This window comes from Bombina bombina, chromosome 8 (genome assembly GCF_027579735.1).
Source record: "Bombina bombina isolate aBomBom1 chromosome 8, aBomBom1.pri, whole genome shotgun sequence".
Lineage (NCBI taxonomy): Eukaryota > Metazoa > Chordata > Amphibia > Anura > Bombinatoridae > Bombina > Bombina bombina.
Genome location: NC_069506.1, coordinates 16,559,636 through 16,577,250, shown reverse-complemented (window position 1 = coordinate 16,577,250; position 17,615 = coordinate 16,559,636). Strand labels below are relative to the sequence as shown.

General features: G+C 34.2%; 1 protein-coding gene across 1 annotated transcript in view; it reads right to left on the bottom strand.

Moving 5' to 3' along the window:
• LOC128638274 (leucine-rich glioma-inactivated protein 1) overlaps nt 1-9,569 on the bottom strand; it is a 111,910-nt gene extending 102,341 nt beyond the window's left edge. The window contains exon 1 of the mRNA XM_053690139.1: nt 9,351-9,569. The gene's annotated coding sequence lies outside the window, so the exon portion shown is untranslated. The remainder of the gene's footprint in view (nt 1-9,350) is intronic.
• Nucleotides 9,570-17,615: the final 8,046 nt, after the last annotated feature.

Here is a 17,615-nt window from a genome sequence, read left to right as displayed (position 1 = left end):
CCATAGCGCTGCATTATGAGTTTTTGTGCATGCAATATGGTTGCGTTAAGCTCCATACCGCACAAAATACAAGCGCTGCTTTGACGTGCATGCTTTCCCCATAGACATCAATGGGGAGAGAGTGTTAGAAAAAACCTAACACCTGCGATCGCGGAATGAAAAGCTCCGTAACGCAAACCCATTGATGTCTATGGGGAAAAAAAAGTTAAGTTTAAACCTAACACCCTAACATAAACCCCAAGTCTAAACACCCCTAATCTGCTGCCCCCGACATCGCCGACACCTACATAATGTTATTAACCCCTAATCTGCTGCTCCCGATAGCGCCACCACCTAAATCAATTTATTAACCCCTATTCCGCCACTCCCCAACATCGCTGCCACTAAATAAAGTTATTAAACCCTAAACCTCTGGCCTCCCACATCACTGCCACTAAATAAACCTATTAACCCCTAAACTGCCGGCCCCCACATCGCAATAACCTAAATTAAACTATATTAACCCCTAAACCTAATCCTAAACCTAACCGTAACCCTAACCCTAAACCTAATACCCCTAACTTTAACATAATTAAAATATACCCAAATTTAAGTTACAATTATTAACTAAATAATAAATAAAACTAAATATAAACTTACCTGTGAAATAAAAATGAAACCTAAGCTCGCTACAATATAACTGATAGTTATATTATAGCTAGCTTAAGTTTTTATTTCACTGGTAAGTTTGTATTTATTTTAACTAGGTAGACTAGTTAGTAAATAGTTATTAACTATTTACTAACTACCTAGTTAAAATAAATACAAACTTACCTATGAAATAAAAATTAAACCCAAGCTGCCTTACACTAAAACCTAACATTACAAAAAAAAAAATAACTAACATTACAAAAATAAAAAAAATCTAACATTACAAAAAAATAAAAAACACTAAAATTACAAAAGATAAAAAAAAACTACCGGCCACATTATGAGTTTTGCGTTATGAGGGGTGCGGTGTTAACTTGCTTGTTATTGATACCACTCACTTACCTACAGCGCTGGTATTACAGGTTTTTCTAAACCTAGCGTTAAAAGGCAAGAAGTGAGCATAGAGCAAAATTGTGCTCCATACCGCACTCCAATACCAGCACTGCTTAAGTCAGCGGTTAGCTGGTTGTAGGTGCTCATGCACGATTTCCCCATAGACATCAATGGGGAGAGCCGGTAAAAAAGCAGAGTAAAGCTCAGTAACGCAGCCCCATTGATTCCTATGGGGAAACACATTTTATGTTTACACCTAACACCCTAACATGAACCCTGAGTCTAAACACCCCTAATCTTATACTTAATTACCCCTAATCTGCCGCCCCCGACATCGCTGACACCTACATTATACTTATTAACCCCTAATCTGCTGCCCCCAACATCGCCGACACCTACATTATATTTATTAACTCCTAATTTGCTGCCCACAACATCGCTGACACCTACATAATGTTATTAACCCCTAATCTGCCGCCCCCAATGTCGCCGCCACTATAATAAACATATTAACCCCTAAACCGCTGTACTCCCGCATCGCAAACCCTAGTTGGCTGTTCCAATCAACCAATAGAATGCAAGCTCCATCCTATTGGATGATTGGATCAGCCAATAGGATTGAAGTTCAATCCTATTGGCTTATTGCATCAGCCAATAGAATTTTTTAAACCTTAATTCCGATTGGCTGATAGAATTCTATCATCTAATCGGAATCTAAGGGACGCCCTTGGATGACGTCACTTAATGGTACCTTCATTCAGCAAGAAGACATCAGAAGAAGAGGATGCTCCGCGCCGGATGTCTTGAAGATGGAGCTGCTCCGCGCCGGATGGATGAAGACTTCTGCCCATCTGGAGAACCACTTCTGCCCGTCTGGAGGACCACTTCTGCTGGCTTCGTTGAGGACATCTTGCCGCTTGGATGAAGACTTCACCCGGTAAGTGGATCTTCGGGGGTTAATGTTAGGATTTTTTAAGGGTGTATTGGGTGGGTTTTATTTTTAGGTTAGGGCTTTGGGCCGCAATAGAGCTAAATGCCCTTTTAAGGGCAATGCCCATCCAAATGCCCTTTTCAGGGCAATGGGGAGCAAAGGTTTTTTTAGTTAGGGTTTTATGTGGGAGGTTGGTTGCGTGGGTGGTGGGTTTTACTGTTGGGGGGGTTGTTCCTATTTTTTTTTACAGGTAAAAGAGCTGATTTCTTTGGGGCAATGCCCCGCAAAAGGCCCTTTTAAGGGCTATTGATAGTTTAGTTTAGGCTAGGCTTTTATTTTGGGTGTTTTTTTTTATTTTTATAGGGCTATTAGATTAGGTGTAATTAGTTTAAAGATCTTGATCTTTGTTTTTTATTTTCTGTAATTTAGTGTTTGTTTTTTTGTAATTTAGCTAATTGTATTTAATTTAGAGAATTGTATTTAATTTAGGTAATTTAATTAATTGTAGTGTAGTGTTAAGTGTTAGTGTAACTTAGGTTAGGTTTTATTTTACAGGTCAATTTGTATTTATTTTAGCTAGGTAGTTATTAAATAGTTAATAACTATTTAGTAACTATTCTACCTAGTTAAAATAAATACAAACTTGCCTGTAAAATAAAAATAAACCCTAAGATAGATACAATGTAACTATTAGTTATATTGTAGCTAGTTTAGGGTTTATTTTATAGGTAAGTATTTAGTTTTAAATATGAATTATTTAGGTAATGATAGCAATTTGTATTTAGATTTATTTTAATTATATTTAAGTTAGGGGGTGTTAGGGTTAGGGTTAGACTTAGATTTAGGGGTTAATAAATATAATATAGTGGCTGCGACGTTGGGGGCGGCAGATTAGGGGTTAATAAAGGTAGATAGGTGGCGGCGATGTTAGGGACAGCAGATTAGGGGTTAATAATATTTAACTAGTGTTTGCGATGTGGCAGTGCGGCAGTTTATGGGTTAATATGTTTATTCTAGTGGCGGCGATGTCCGAAGCAGCAGATTAGGGGTTAATAATTTTATTTTAGTGTTTGCGATGCGGGAGGGCCTCGGTTTAGGGGTTAATAGGTAGTTTATGGGTGTTAGTGTACTTTTTAGCACTTTAGTTATGAGTTTTATGCTACAGCGTTGTAGTATAAAACTCATAACTACTGACTTTAAAATGCATTACGAATCTTGACGGGGTAGGGTGTATCGCTCACTTTTTAGCCTCCCAGGACAAGCTCAAAAATACCGGCGCTATGGAAGTCCCATAGAAAAAAGACTATACACAATTTGCGTAAGTTGATTTGTGTTAAGGCCAAAAAAGTGTGCCTTGCCCCTAAATCTGCAAGACTCGTAATACCATCAGTAGTAAAAAAAGCAGCGTTATGAGGCTTAACGCTGCTATTTTACTCATAACTCAAGACTCGTAATCTAGCCGTACTATTACAAAAAATAACAATGAAATTATCCAAAACAATAAAAATTATTCCTATTCTAATACCCTGTTTTAAAAAAAAAAAAAACACCCCAAAATAAAAAATCCTAATCTTTAATAAACTACCAATTGCCCTTAAAAGGGATTTTTGTAGGGCATTGCCCTAAAGAAATCATCTCTTTTGCTACAAAATAAAAACAAACACCCCCTAACATTACAAACCCCCACCCCCCAAACCCAAAAAATAAAAAAATCCTAGCTAAAAAAAACTAATCTACCCGATGCCCTGAAAAGGGCATTTGTATGGGCATTGCCCTTAAAAGGGCAATCAGCTCTTTTTCTTGCCCTTAAAAGGGCATTCAGCCCTAACCCTAATCTAAAAAAAAAACACCCCCAAAAAAATGTAAAAAAACCTAACACTAACCCCTCTTTTGTTACTCACAGTTGCTGAAGTCCGTTTTGAACGATCTTCATCCCAGCGCCTCCATCTTCATCTAGGCGGCCCCATCTTCATCCATCGATGATTTAAATTTTTCAGCCAGTAGGAATGCAATGGTACCCCCAGTATGAAAATGGGGACCTTGCATTTAAATTCTCAGTGCGCGGCCAGACGATCGGATGAAGAGGACCTCCATGTCGGATTAATGGACCTTTGCCTCCGCAGGGATGAAGAAGACTCCGGTCCCTTGATGGATGAAGATGGAGTCGTCTGGATGCAGATGGAACTCCGCCTCTGCGAATCGACCGCTCCGCCTCCGCAAGGATGAGGAAGATGCCGGTCCCTCGATGGATGAAGATGGAGCCGTCTGGATGAAGATGGAGCTGCTGGGATGAAGATCGTTCAAGCCGGACTTCAATAACTGTGAGTACCTAAAGAGGGGTTAGTGTTAGGTTTTTTTAAGGTGTTTTTATTTAGAATAGGGTTTGGGCTTGTCTTAAAATAGCTGAATGCCCTTTTTATTTTTTGTAATTTAGTATTTTTCATTTTTGTAACTGTAGATTTAATTTATTTAGTAGTGTTAGGTTTTTTTAATGAGTAATTGTATTTATTTAATTGATAGTTATTTTAATTTTAGTATAATAGTTATGTGAGTTTAATTTATAGTTTAAACTTAGGTTTTTTTAATTTCACAGGTAAGTTTTTATTTATTTTAAGATAGAGATATTTTAATTTGAATTTAAAGTTAGAGGGTTGTTAGGTTTAGGGGTTAATTTAGTTTTTTGGCTAAGTGGGGGGCTGGCGGTTTAGGAGTTATTAGGTTTATTTAGTGGTAGTGATGTCGGGGGCCAGAGGTTTAGGGGTTAATAACTTTATTTAGTGGCGGGGATGTCGAGGAGTGGCGGAATAGGGGTTAATATCTTTATTATAGTGTGAACGATGTTGGGGTGTAAGAAATAGGAAATAATAACTTTAGTATAGTGGCGACAATGTCAGGGAGCGGCGGAATAGGGGTTAATAAATTTTATTAGTGGCAGCGATGTCAGGAGCGGCAAATTAGGGGTCAATAATTTTATTATAGTGTCTGCGATGCGGGAGGATCTTGGTTTAGGGGTTAATAGATAGTTTATGTGTGTTAGTGTACTTTGTAGCAGTTTAGTTATGAGTTTTGTGTAACAGTTTGTATTCTCCACATAGCAGCATATGTTCTATTTATTCTTAAATACATATTTCTATATATCTGATGGCTTTTTTGTTGGTATATATATATACGTATAGGAATATCTATTTCAAAATACTCAAAACATATTCCCTTATGTAAAGAACATTTGAATGAGAAATATTTACAGTACATACAGAGTTAAATACATTATTAAATATCAATATTACATAAATATGCTTTTACATGTTTTCAGCTACTTTACTGCAAAGGGCTCCAATGCACTTATATATATATCTCTATATATGTATACATATAAATTCACATATAATAAATTAATTATCAGACAGTGTTATTATAAATGTGTAACTGTACTGTTAAATATATTTTTGATGTTTTTGTGCAAATTTTGTGTCTTGCGTAACCCAACACATGTTAAATTTGATTGCGCTCAAGCGAACACGTTTATTTTTAACTCATAATACGCACACTATTTCCATTGTGCGCAAAGAGCTGCAACATACAGTATAGCTTGGATATAGTGGGCATATGTGACTTTTATATGCAGCCAATAGATTGCTGATGCTGATAGGCAGCCAATATATAGCTGACACTGATAGGCAGCCAGTAGATAGCCGATACTGATAGGCAGCCAGTAGATAGCTGATACTGACAGGCAACTAGTAGATAGCTGATACTGATAAAAAGCCAGTAGATAGCTGATACTGATAAAAAGCCAGTAGGTAGCTGATACTGATAGGCAGCCAGTAGATAGCTGATACTGATAGGCAGCCAGTAGATAGATGAAACTGATGGATTGCGATCAACCCATGCTAAATGCAAGAAACAGAGCAATAAATAAAATGATTGAACACATTTTCCCTTTAATGTCCCTTTAATTGTTCTTAACACCGAAACTTTAATTTGGCTGTAAATAAGAACCAAATGTCCTTTTGTGTTCATCCATATTTTATTGTGAATTGTAAGCTTAATTAATCACAGACATTCATAAAGGGATATGAAACCCAAAAAACTATTTTGTGATTCAAACCGGGCATACAATATTAAATACATTTCCAATTTACCTCTATTATTAAATTTGCTTTGTTCTCATGATATTTTGTGTTGAAGAAATACCTAGGTAGCATCTGAAGCATGACAGGAAATAGTGCTGCCATTGAGTGCTCTTGCAAATAGATAACATTCTTGCAAAACTGCTGCTATATAGTGCTCCAGACACGTGCATGCCCCTGAGTTTACATCCCTGCATTTCAATTTGTTCATAAAAGTAAATTAGAAAGTTGTTTAAACCAGAGGGCTTTATGCTGCCTTCGGTACTAGTTTATTTGGCCCTTCAAGAAAAGCAGAACTAACATTGTGCACCAAAGTTTTGTGGCCCAAGGAAAAAACAAATAAAAATGTGTGATTTGGGGTGAACACAACTCAAAAGAGGCCTCTGGAGGGAAGATCTGCAGACGGAGAATGCCCTGTAACCAAATCTGGCCATGTGCCACTAAACGTTTACAGGAAATCTATTATTTGTTTGTTTAATGGTAATAGATTTATAGGCCACCCTTATAGCTCCTAAAATATTGATCTGCAGCTCTATGTACTAGAAACTGCCCATCTCTGGATTATATCAGCATTTAAACCGTACAAAGATCTGCAAAGAAAATAAATATAAAAAATATATCTAAAATAATCATTTTTATAACAATATCTGTATTGTTTTAAGTCCCTAAAATAGCATCTTAAGCTCTTATATACGGTGACGAGGCCGTCTAGGAACAGATATAAATTAGCCACTACAGTAATCAAACAATAGCTGTGCTGAATGTAGCAGGTTGTATTGGAGTCTGTATTTTCTATACTCCCAGGTTTAGGAAAATAAACAAACAAAAACAAAACAAAAACAAAGTTAAGAATTACAGAAAACGTTTGCAAATAAATAATGATTGTGTAATACAACAACATTGTTACTACACATAATGAAATATTTGATATTAGAATATAAAAATGTTTCATGTGTTTAAACATTATATTACCTAACTGGTATTGCAATATCTTAATGTTCAGTTATGAACCTGACTAATACATTACATTTTTTCATTTTTCCCATGAGGAATATAATACAAACCCACCATTAGAGGATAAGGTTTTGGCTGTTTTATATTTTATGAAAACCTATAGATACAGTGTAACAGGTCTGAACTGATAATGTTAAAGGGACAGTCAAGTCCAAAAAAAATTTCATGTTTTAAATAGGGCATGCAATTTTAAACAACTTCCCAATTTACTTTTATCACCAATTTTGCTTTGTTCTCTTGGTATTCTTAGTTGAAAGCTAAAACTAGGAGGTTCATATGCTAATTTCTTAGACTTTGAAGACTGCCTCTAATCTGAATACATTTTGACCACTAGAGGGCATTAGTTCACATGTTTCATATAGATATCATTGAGCTCATGCACGTAAAGTGACCTAGGACTGAGCACTGATTGGATAAACTGCATGTCTGTCAAAAGAACTGAAATAAGGGGGCAGTCAGCAGAAGCTTAGATACAAGATAATTACAGAGGTAAAATGTGTATTATTATAACTGTGTTTGTTATGCAAAACTGGGGAATGGGTTATAAAGGGATTATCTTTCTTTTTAAACAACAAAAATTCTGGTGTAGACTGTCCCTTTAACCAAACAATGCTGAATATGAAATCAAGAGCCTATTAAGAAACATTCTTGACATAAAACTTATTTGTGTTTTCAGCCTAAAATCTATGTCAATAAAATCTTTTCTCCCATCATTATACTATGCTACAACACATTTGCATTATTTATTTTTTTAGGAACCAAGCCTAGTTTTTATAGCTCAAATACTATTCCACATATTTTTTGGAATCTTCTGCCTGTCAGAATCAACACCTAGGTATCTTTCCTTCCATAAATCCTATTTCCCCATGTAAGACCATTTGTTGGTTTTATGGAGCAGATCAAAAGGTTATTGACCAAATGCTGTACAATTTGCTTCAAGTGGTAGGATGGAAAGAAAAAACAAAAGATGCTCTATGGAAACAAATCATAAAAAATAAATAAAATAAATCTGGAATGCCTATATATAACAAAAGGCAGAAACAAACTTTCTAGTATTTGGGTTGTTCATAATCTTTTAGAAAAGCTTATCAACTATTCTATAAAAAAATTCCTAGGGCTCGATGATATAAACTTCACCTGCTCTACTTTTTCTCACCGACTCTCGCAAGGCTGCTCCCAGTGGAATGATAGTAAAAAAGGGGCAGTCCCTGCGAGTGGCGAGATGGCTCCTATTAAAAGTATTGGAGCTCATTGGATACGGACACTTCGCTCCTTAGAGCGAAGTTAGCAGGGAGCAGGGGGAGCACATTAAATTAAAATCCTGCAGCCAATATAACTCACATTACGCTGCTTTCTGTATTGAGCATCTTATATTCTCCTATATTTTCGTATATATGTGTTTATCTATTAGGGTTATAATTATTTTGAGTGTTTTGACAAAAGCTCGCCACCTTTTAGTTGGTGAGAAAAAACGGTGATATCTCCAGTGCGAATTTTTTTATAGAATTAGGCTGGGATTAGAGAGACATTTTCATATACACCCATGGAACGCCCATGTTACGCCCATGTTCAGCCCATTTTACGAAAAAACAACAATTACACTTTGCATTTTGTATTTATAAGTTCAAATTTCGGTGTGATTTTCGCACACCCAGTGTACTACAATTACGATTTACGCTGTGCATATTTAATTTGATTTATTCCTGTGTAAATTACATACAATTTTAACTTTTTTTAACTTTTTTTTTTAACATACGATTTTTGGTGAAGAATTTTGTTACGGTTTTTGATGCACCTTAACAATACAATTTTTCCCTGCTTATTTTTGTGTGAATGGTTCAAATATTTGTTTTGTATAATGTTTAAAATACAAATTTTGTTGTGCACATTTCATATGAAAATGCAGTATTCGCCCCTTAGCGAGACACCCTGTTTTCAGAGTAAAAAGCGGCTTTAGATCATTCCACCAGGGAAATAGAAGGACTGGCAGCATTCTTTAATAATCTCGCCAGCCCAGAGAGCTTTCAATCATCGAGCCCCTAGTCTGTGAGTTTTGTAGAAATATCATACAATAAACATTTCTGAATGATATTGAATGCCCCCAGTATGTCCAAAAGTATATAAAACATATAAAATAAATAAATATAAATAAAGAAACAAATAAATATATACAAAAAGGTTAAACATTGTTAATAGAGTGTGAGTAGTGGATGAAATTTAAAAACATATGAAAAAACTCTTGTGGTACTTACTGTGCCATCACATTGTGCAGAACACTTGTGGTTTTCTTGCATCTTGTCTCTGCTTCTTTGATTCACTGTCTCTGCAGCTCTTTGTGGGGGGGTTTGGGGGGTGATCTCTCAGCACTATTATTAATCACTAGATCTTTATTTGCTACGCTTTGCCTTATTTTCTCTGTTTCCTTTTAAGCTTGTTCTATTTTTGTGTTTCCCACCCACTCTCTCTGCCAGTGTTTCTCTCTCTGACACAATATAGCTGCTTCTTTGGGATGGGTTTAGGGGAAGGGCCCAGTGATTGGTGCTGCTTTTTTTTATTTCCGCGTTTATATGTGTCAGATTGTGTCTCTGTTTATCATTCTAAGTGAGCATAATGTCTCCAGTTTTCCTTCAGCGTCTGCCAGTATTCACTTATTCTGTTTGTTGTTTTTGTTATACAGCTGGAGGAACTTAGTGAGATGATTTCCACTTAAATGTACCCAATTTAGTTTAGCATATACGTATATTCTGTGAATTCTTGCACATGCTCAGTAGAAGCTGGTGACTCAAAAAGTGTAAATATAAATAGACTCCATCTGAATCATGAAAGTTACATTTACACTTGAGTGTCCTTTTATGAAAGTCCAAATTAAACTTTCATGGTACAGAGAGCATACAGTAAGAGAAGATACATATCCATTTGCTTTTATTAGAACATTTACTTTGTTATCTTGCTATCCTTTGTTTAAAAGCATACCTAGGTTGGCTCTGGAGAAGCAATGCACTACCGGAATCTAGCTTGTGTGACTACACACAAATGTCTCTTGTCATTGGCTTATCAGATGATTTTTGGCTCCCAATTGTGCATTGTTTATCTGAAGCTGAATTTAACTATGTGTTTAACATGTTCACAGGGATTAAAGGGACATAAAACCCAAAATTTTTCTTTCATGATTTAGGTAAAACATACAATGTTAAATAACTTCTATTATCAAATTTGCTTCATTCTCTTGGTATCATTTGTTAAAGGAGCAGCAATGCACTACTGGTTTCTAACTTAACACATGGGTGAGCTAATGACAATAGGCATATATATATATATATATATATATATATATATATATATATATATATATATATATATATATATATACACACACACAGGGGTGAAACTACAGGGGTGCAGAGGTCGCAATTGCTTAAAACAGCTTAAAAACCCCCCCAAAAAAACAATAAAAAACGTTGACCTGCCACTTCCTGCACTGATATCATGTGAGTGTGACATGATGCTTCACTAGTGTCTCTGACTACAGGGGTTAGTGTTTCTGTTTTACCCATTGGTGTTTATGTGTGTGTGTATATATGTGACCCAACAGTGTCACTATATACAGTAATGGGGGGGTCAGACTATCTCACAGACTGTGGGCACAGGGTAAAAAAAAAAAGTAAAAAAAAAAAAAAGATATATATCAAATTCACTTTTTTTGGGGGGTGGGCCCTTCTTAGATTTTTGCACCTGGGCCCTGTGGTTTCTAGTTACGCCTCTGTATATGTATATATATATATATATCCACCAATCAGCAGCTAGCAACCAGGTGCTTTTGCTGCTCCTGACCTTACCTAGATAAACCCTTCAACAAAGGATAACAAGAGAATGAAGCAAATTAAATAACAGAAGTAAATTGGACAGTTGTTCAAAATGGTATGCTCTGTCTAAATCATGAATGTTTAATTATGACGTTACTGTCTCTTTAAATTGGTACATATACAAATCCCCAAATCTGAAATTCCAAAATCCAGAATTATTCTGAAATTCAGATGTTTTAATTAATAATTTAATATTTTTTTTAAAATGACCATTTTCCCCACCAGTAAGTCACAGTTTTCTACCATTGATTTTTTTTCTGTTCTTAAATGCAAATATTAGTCTATATATTTAAAACAACAGCTATTGCCATTCTGGTTACAGCACTGCACATTCTAGTGGTACTAAGTATATTACAAACCCCCTTTAGGCTGCACATATAAGCTGTATTATCAGACAGGGGCATATTTATTAATGTGCCAGAGGATATGATACCAAGTAGCGTATTATGTCCGCCGCACATCGATAAATGCCGACAGCATATGCTGTCGGCATTTATCATTGCACCAGCAGGGGGTGCCAATCAACCCGATCGTATTTGATTGGGTTGATTTCTGTTCCGCCGCCTCAGAGCAGGCAGACAGGCTATGGTCGGAGTAGCGGTCTTTAGACCGCTGCTTCATAACTTCTGGTGAGCCTGTTTACAGAGCTTGATAAATATGCCCCATAATGTAAATATTGTGCAAATGACATTAGATATTGATGCTTAGACTTGGTCCCATCCCCTCTCCAAACTGTCACAGTATACAGATGCAAATATTCCAAAATCTAAACTAGTCCAAAATCCAGACCATTTCCAGTCCCATGCAGTTTGTATAAAGGGTTTTGTACCTGAAACAAGTGAAATAATACAGGTGAAACTCGAAAAATTAGATTATCATGCAAAAGTTCATTTATTTCACTAATGCAACTTAAAAGGTGAAACTAATATATGAGATAGACTCAGCCGTGATTTGTCATAATTGTGATGATTATGGCTTACAGCTCATGAAAACCCCAGATTCACAATCTCAGAAAATTAGAATATCACATGCAATCAATAAAACAAGGATTGTACAAAGAACAATATCGGACCTCTGAAAAGTATAAGCATGCATACTGTATGTACTCAGTACTTGGTTTGGGCCCCTTTTGCAGCAATTACTGCCTCAATGCGTCATGGCATGGAAGCTATCAGCCTGTGGCACTGCTGAGGTGTTATAGCAGCCTTCAGCTCTTCTGCATTGTTCGGTCTATGTCTCTCATTTTTCTCTTAGCAATGTCCCATAGATTCTCTATAGGGTTCAGGTCAGGTGAGTTTGCTGGCCAATCAAGCACAGTAATCCCACGGTCATTGAACCAGGTTTTGGTGCTTTTGGCAGTGTGGGCAGGTGCCAAGTCCTGCTGGAAAATGAAGTCAGCATCCCCATAGGGCTCGTTTCCATAAGGAGTCATAAAGTGCTCCAAAATCTCCTGGTAGACAACTGCGTTGACCCTGGACTTAATGAAGCACAGTGGACCAACACCAGCAGATGACATGGCTCCCCAAATCAACACAGACTGTGGAAACTTCACACTAGACTTCAAGCATCTTACAGTGTGTGCCTCTCCATTCTTCCTCCGTACTCTGGGTCCTTAGTTTCCAAATGAGATGCAAAATTTGCTCTCATCAGAAAAGAGGACTTTGGACCACTGAGCAACAGACCAGGTCTGTTTTTCTTTATTCCAGGTAAGACGCTTCTGATATTGTTAGTTGTTCAGGAGTGGCTTGACAAGAAGAATACGACATTTGAAGTCCATGTCCAGGATCCGTCGGTGTGTGGTGGCTCTGGATGCACTGACTCCAGCCTCAGTCCACTCCTTGTGAAAGTCCCCAACACTTTTGAATTACCTTTTCCTGACAATCCTCTCCAGGTTGCGATCATCCCTGCTGCTTGTGCACCTTTTTCTTCCACACTTTTCCCTTCACCATAACTTTCTATTAATGTGCTTTGATACAGCACTTTGGGAACATCCAACTTCTTTTGCAATTACCTTTTGAGGCTTTCCCTCCTTATGGAGGGTGTCAATGATGGTTTTCTTCACAACTGTCAGGTCAGCAGTCTTTTCCCATGATTGTGATTCCTACTGAACCAGAGAGACCATTTAAAGGCTCAGGAACCCTTTGCAGGTGTTATGGCTTAATTAGCTGATTAGAGTGGGACACTTCAAGCCTAGAATATTGCACCTTTTCACTATATTCTAATTTTCTGAGATTGTGGATTTGGGGTTTTCATGAGCTGTAAGCCATAATCATCACAATTATGACAAATCACGGCTTAAACTATCTTGCTTTGCTTGTAATGAGTCTATCTCATATATTAGTTTCACCTTTTAAGTTGCATTAGGGAAATAAATTAACTTTTGCACAATATTCTATTTTTCCAAGTTTCACCTGTAACTCACTAGAGCTTTTCCTTTTTGCAGTTTTGCCTTCCTAGGTATCTCTGTATATATATATCTATATATATACACACACTTATAAATAAAGAGGACAAAGTAAATTTGTTAACAGAAGTAAATTTAAAAGTCTCATAAAATTGCTGCTCTATTTCATCCGTAAAAGTTTAATTTTGACTTTACTGTCCCTTTCTTAATGCAGAAGATTTGTTTGCAGCCATTGACTATTATTTTAGAACAGGATAAACACCTAGGGCAAGAGTACAAGTGGATCACTAAATTATTACAACATATTTGCTCATTTGCGGGAGTGAAATAATTAACCAGTCATTACAAGTGTCTTTTTAATGCTACTGTGAGCTTGCGGTAGCAATTAGAGCTTATAAAATCAGAGATCAGAGATCAGATCTCTGGTTTAATTTTATAAATCTGCAACAAATGCCCCCAAAATATGATCTAGTGTAGTTTACTAAAAAATAAAGATGGCAGCATCTTTATTTTTCAATAAACTTACTGCACTAGGCAGAATTTTGGGGCTGAAGTTCGTGGGTGTCGGTTGTTAGGGAAAAAAAAAAAACGGTACTAAAAAGTGCCTTTTTATTGAGGTCTATAGGAACTGTGTGTCCCCAGTAAATATATACGTATATGCTTATACACCTATATATTTATGTGTTAATATGTGTATATACACATAGTAACACATAAATATATATATATATATACACATAAATATATATGTATATACACATAGTAACACATAAATATATATATATATACACATAAATATATATGTATATACACATAGTAACACATAAATATATATGTATATACACATAGTAACACATAAATATATATATATATACACATAAATATATATGTATATACACATAGTAACACATAAATATATATGTATATACACATAGTAACACATAAATATATATGTATATACACATAGTAACACATAAATATATATGAATATACACATAGTAACACATAAATATATGTGTATATACACATAGTAACATATAAATATATATGTATATACACATAGTAACACATAAATATATATGTATATACACATAGTAACACATAAATATATATGTATATACACATAGTAACACATAAATATATATGTATATACACATAGTAATACATAAATATATATGTATATACACATACTAACACATAAATATATATGTATATACACATAATAACACATAAATATATATGTATATACACATAGTAACACATAAATATATATGTATATACACACAGTAACACATAAATATATATATATATACACATAGTAACACATAAATATATATGTATATACACATAATAACACATAAATATATATGTATATACACATAATAACACATAAATATATATGTATATACACATAGTAACACATAAATATATATGTATATACACATAGTAACATAAATATATATGTATATACACATACTAACACATAATATATATGTATATACACATACTAACACATAAATATATATGTATATACACATAGTAACACATAAATATATATGTATATACACATAATAACACATAAATATATATGTATATACACATAATAACACATAAATATATATGTATATACACATAGTAACACATAAATATATATGTATATACACATAGTAACACATAAATATATATGTATATACACATACTAACACATAATATATATGTATATACACATAGTAACACATAAATATATATGTATATACACATAATAACACATATATATATATGTATATACACATAATAACACATAAATATATATGTATATACACATAATAACACATAAATATATATGTATATACACATAGTAACACATAAATATATATGTAAATACACATAGTAACACATAAATATATATGTATATACACATAGTAACACATAAATATATATGTATATACATATAGTAACACATAAATATATATGTATATACAAATAGTAACACATAAATATATATGTATATACACATAACACATAAATATATATGTATATACACATACTAACACATAAATATATATGTATATACACATAGTAACACATAAATATATATGTATATACACATAGTAACACATAAATATATATGTATATACACATAGTAACACATAAATATATATGAATATACACATAGTAACACATAAATATATGTGTATATACACATAGCAACACATAAATATATATGTATATACACATAGTAACACATAAATATATCTGTATATACACATAGTAACACATAAATATATATGTATATACATATAGTAACACATAAATATATATGAATATACACATAGTAACACATAAATATATGTGTATATACACATAGCAACACATAAATATATATGTATATACACATAGTAACACATAAATATATCTGTATATACACATAGTAACACATAAATATATATGTATATACACACAGTAACACATAAATATATATGTATATACACATAGTAACACATAAATATATCTGTATATACACATAATAACACATAAATATATATGTATATACACATAGTAACACATAAATATATATTTATATACACATAGTAACACATAAATATATATGTATATACACATACTAACACATAAATATATATGTATATACACATAGTAACACATAAATATATTTGTATATTACACAAAAACAATTATACACAATATGCTAGATGTTACCAAACAATATCTATGTACAAATGGTAAAAATACTCCCCTCTGTGTGTACCGCTGCCTTCTATCAGTCTCTCCCAAAATGAGACTGCTTAAAATTGTGGTTGTATGTGGTATAGAGGCGCAGGTGTTTTCTTATTCGATGTTCCAGAGTTGTCTGAGAATGAAAGGGCTTTATTTCTATGTGTGTAGATCAACACCACATAATTGATGCAGTATACCTACTCTGAAAAAGTTCAGAGTCCGGCTTCCTCATATGAGTTAATCTGTGTGATATGTTGAGATTAAAGATTTCCCAAATCCAATGTGGCTGTGAATACAGAATAACGTACTCAAAATACGGTGTGATACTGATATAAAATGTGCAGTATACTTACTCCGATAAAATCGGAATCCGGCTCCTTGTGCAGCACTCCCGCTGGTATGGTAGAAAGAATCCAAAGGACAGCAAACAAAATTCCGGTTTTAAGATATTCATCATTTTTTAGAACTTTCCAATGTTTATTTATGATATGTTTTATCTGCTTTTGGCCACAATTAAAAGTGGTAGTGAATCTTGGAAACTGTGTCTTAAAAAGCTCTTGTTTTTGTTTAGTAGTGTTTGAGATTAATGTTGTTGTATCTCTGTTACCTACTTCTATCCTGTCCTTTTCTAATAGGTAGCTTTCGTATCCCTTTTCTTCAAATCTCTCTTTAATGATTTTCGATTGAGTATTAAAGTCAGTTATAGTGTCACAATTTCTTCTCATTCGGAGAAATTGCCCTTTGGGGACTGTTTTCAACCATGTTGGATGGTGGTCGCTGTCTTTCCTAATGTATGTGTTTGTGTCACATTTTTTAAAATAAGTTTTAGTATGTATATTACCTCTAATATGTATATAGTCAAATCTAAAAAAGTAATTTCTGTTTTGTTGGTTTCAGGTGTCAAAATTATGTTCATGTTATTGTTATTTAAATGAGAAACAAAAGTATTAATTTCACTTTCGCTATCATTCCATCATTATTTTACTGCTCTTGAGAAAGACGTAATATCGTTGAAACGCGTAGAGCTTTTTATTATGAGCTTTGTTTTAAATAAATTTGTATTTTATACAAATTTTGTTTGCTGTCCTTTGGATTCTTTCTACCATACCAGCGGGAGTGCTGCACAAGGAGCCGGATTCCAATTTTATCGGAGTAAGTATACTGCACATTTTATATCAGTATCACACCGTATTTTGAGTACGTTATTTTGTATTCACAGCCACATTGGATTTGGGAAATCTTTAATCTCAACATATCACACAGATTAACTCATAAGAGGAAGCCGGACTCTGAACTTTTTCAGAGTAGGTATACTGCATCAATTATGTGGTGTTGATCTACACACATAGAAATAAAGCCCTTTCATTCTCAGGCAACTCTGGAACATCGAATAAGAAAACACCTGCGCCTCTATACCACAACAACCACAATATATATGTATATTAGCATATACATTTATATTTGATTGCTGCCATTTCTGCACGACTTATCTCCTTCGCTGCTGATAATGTTCT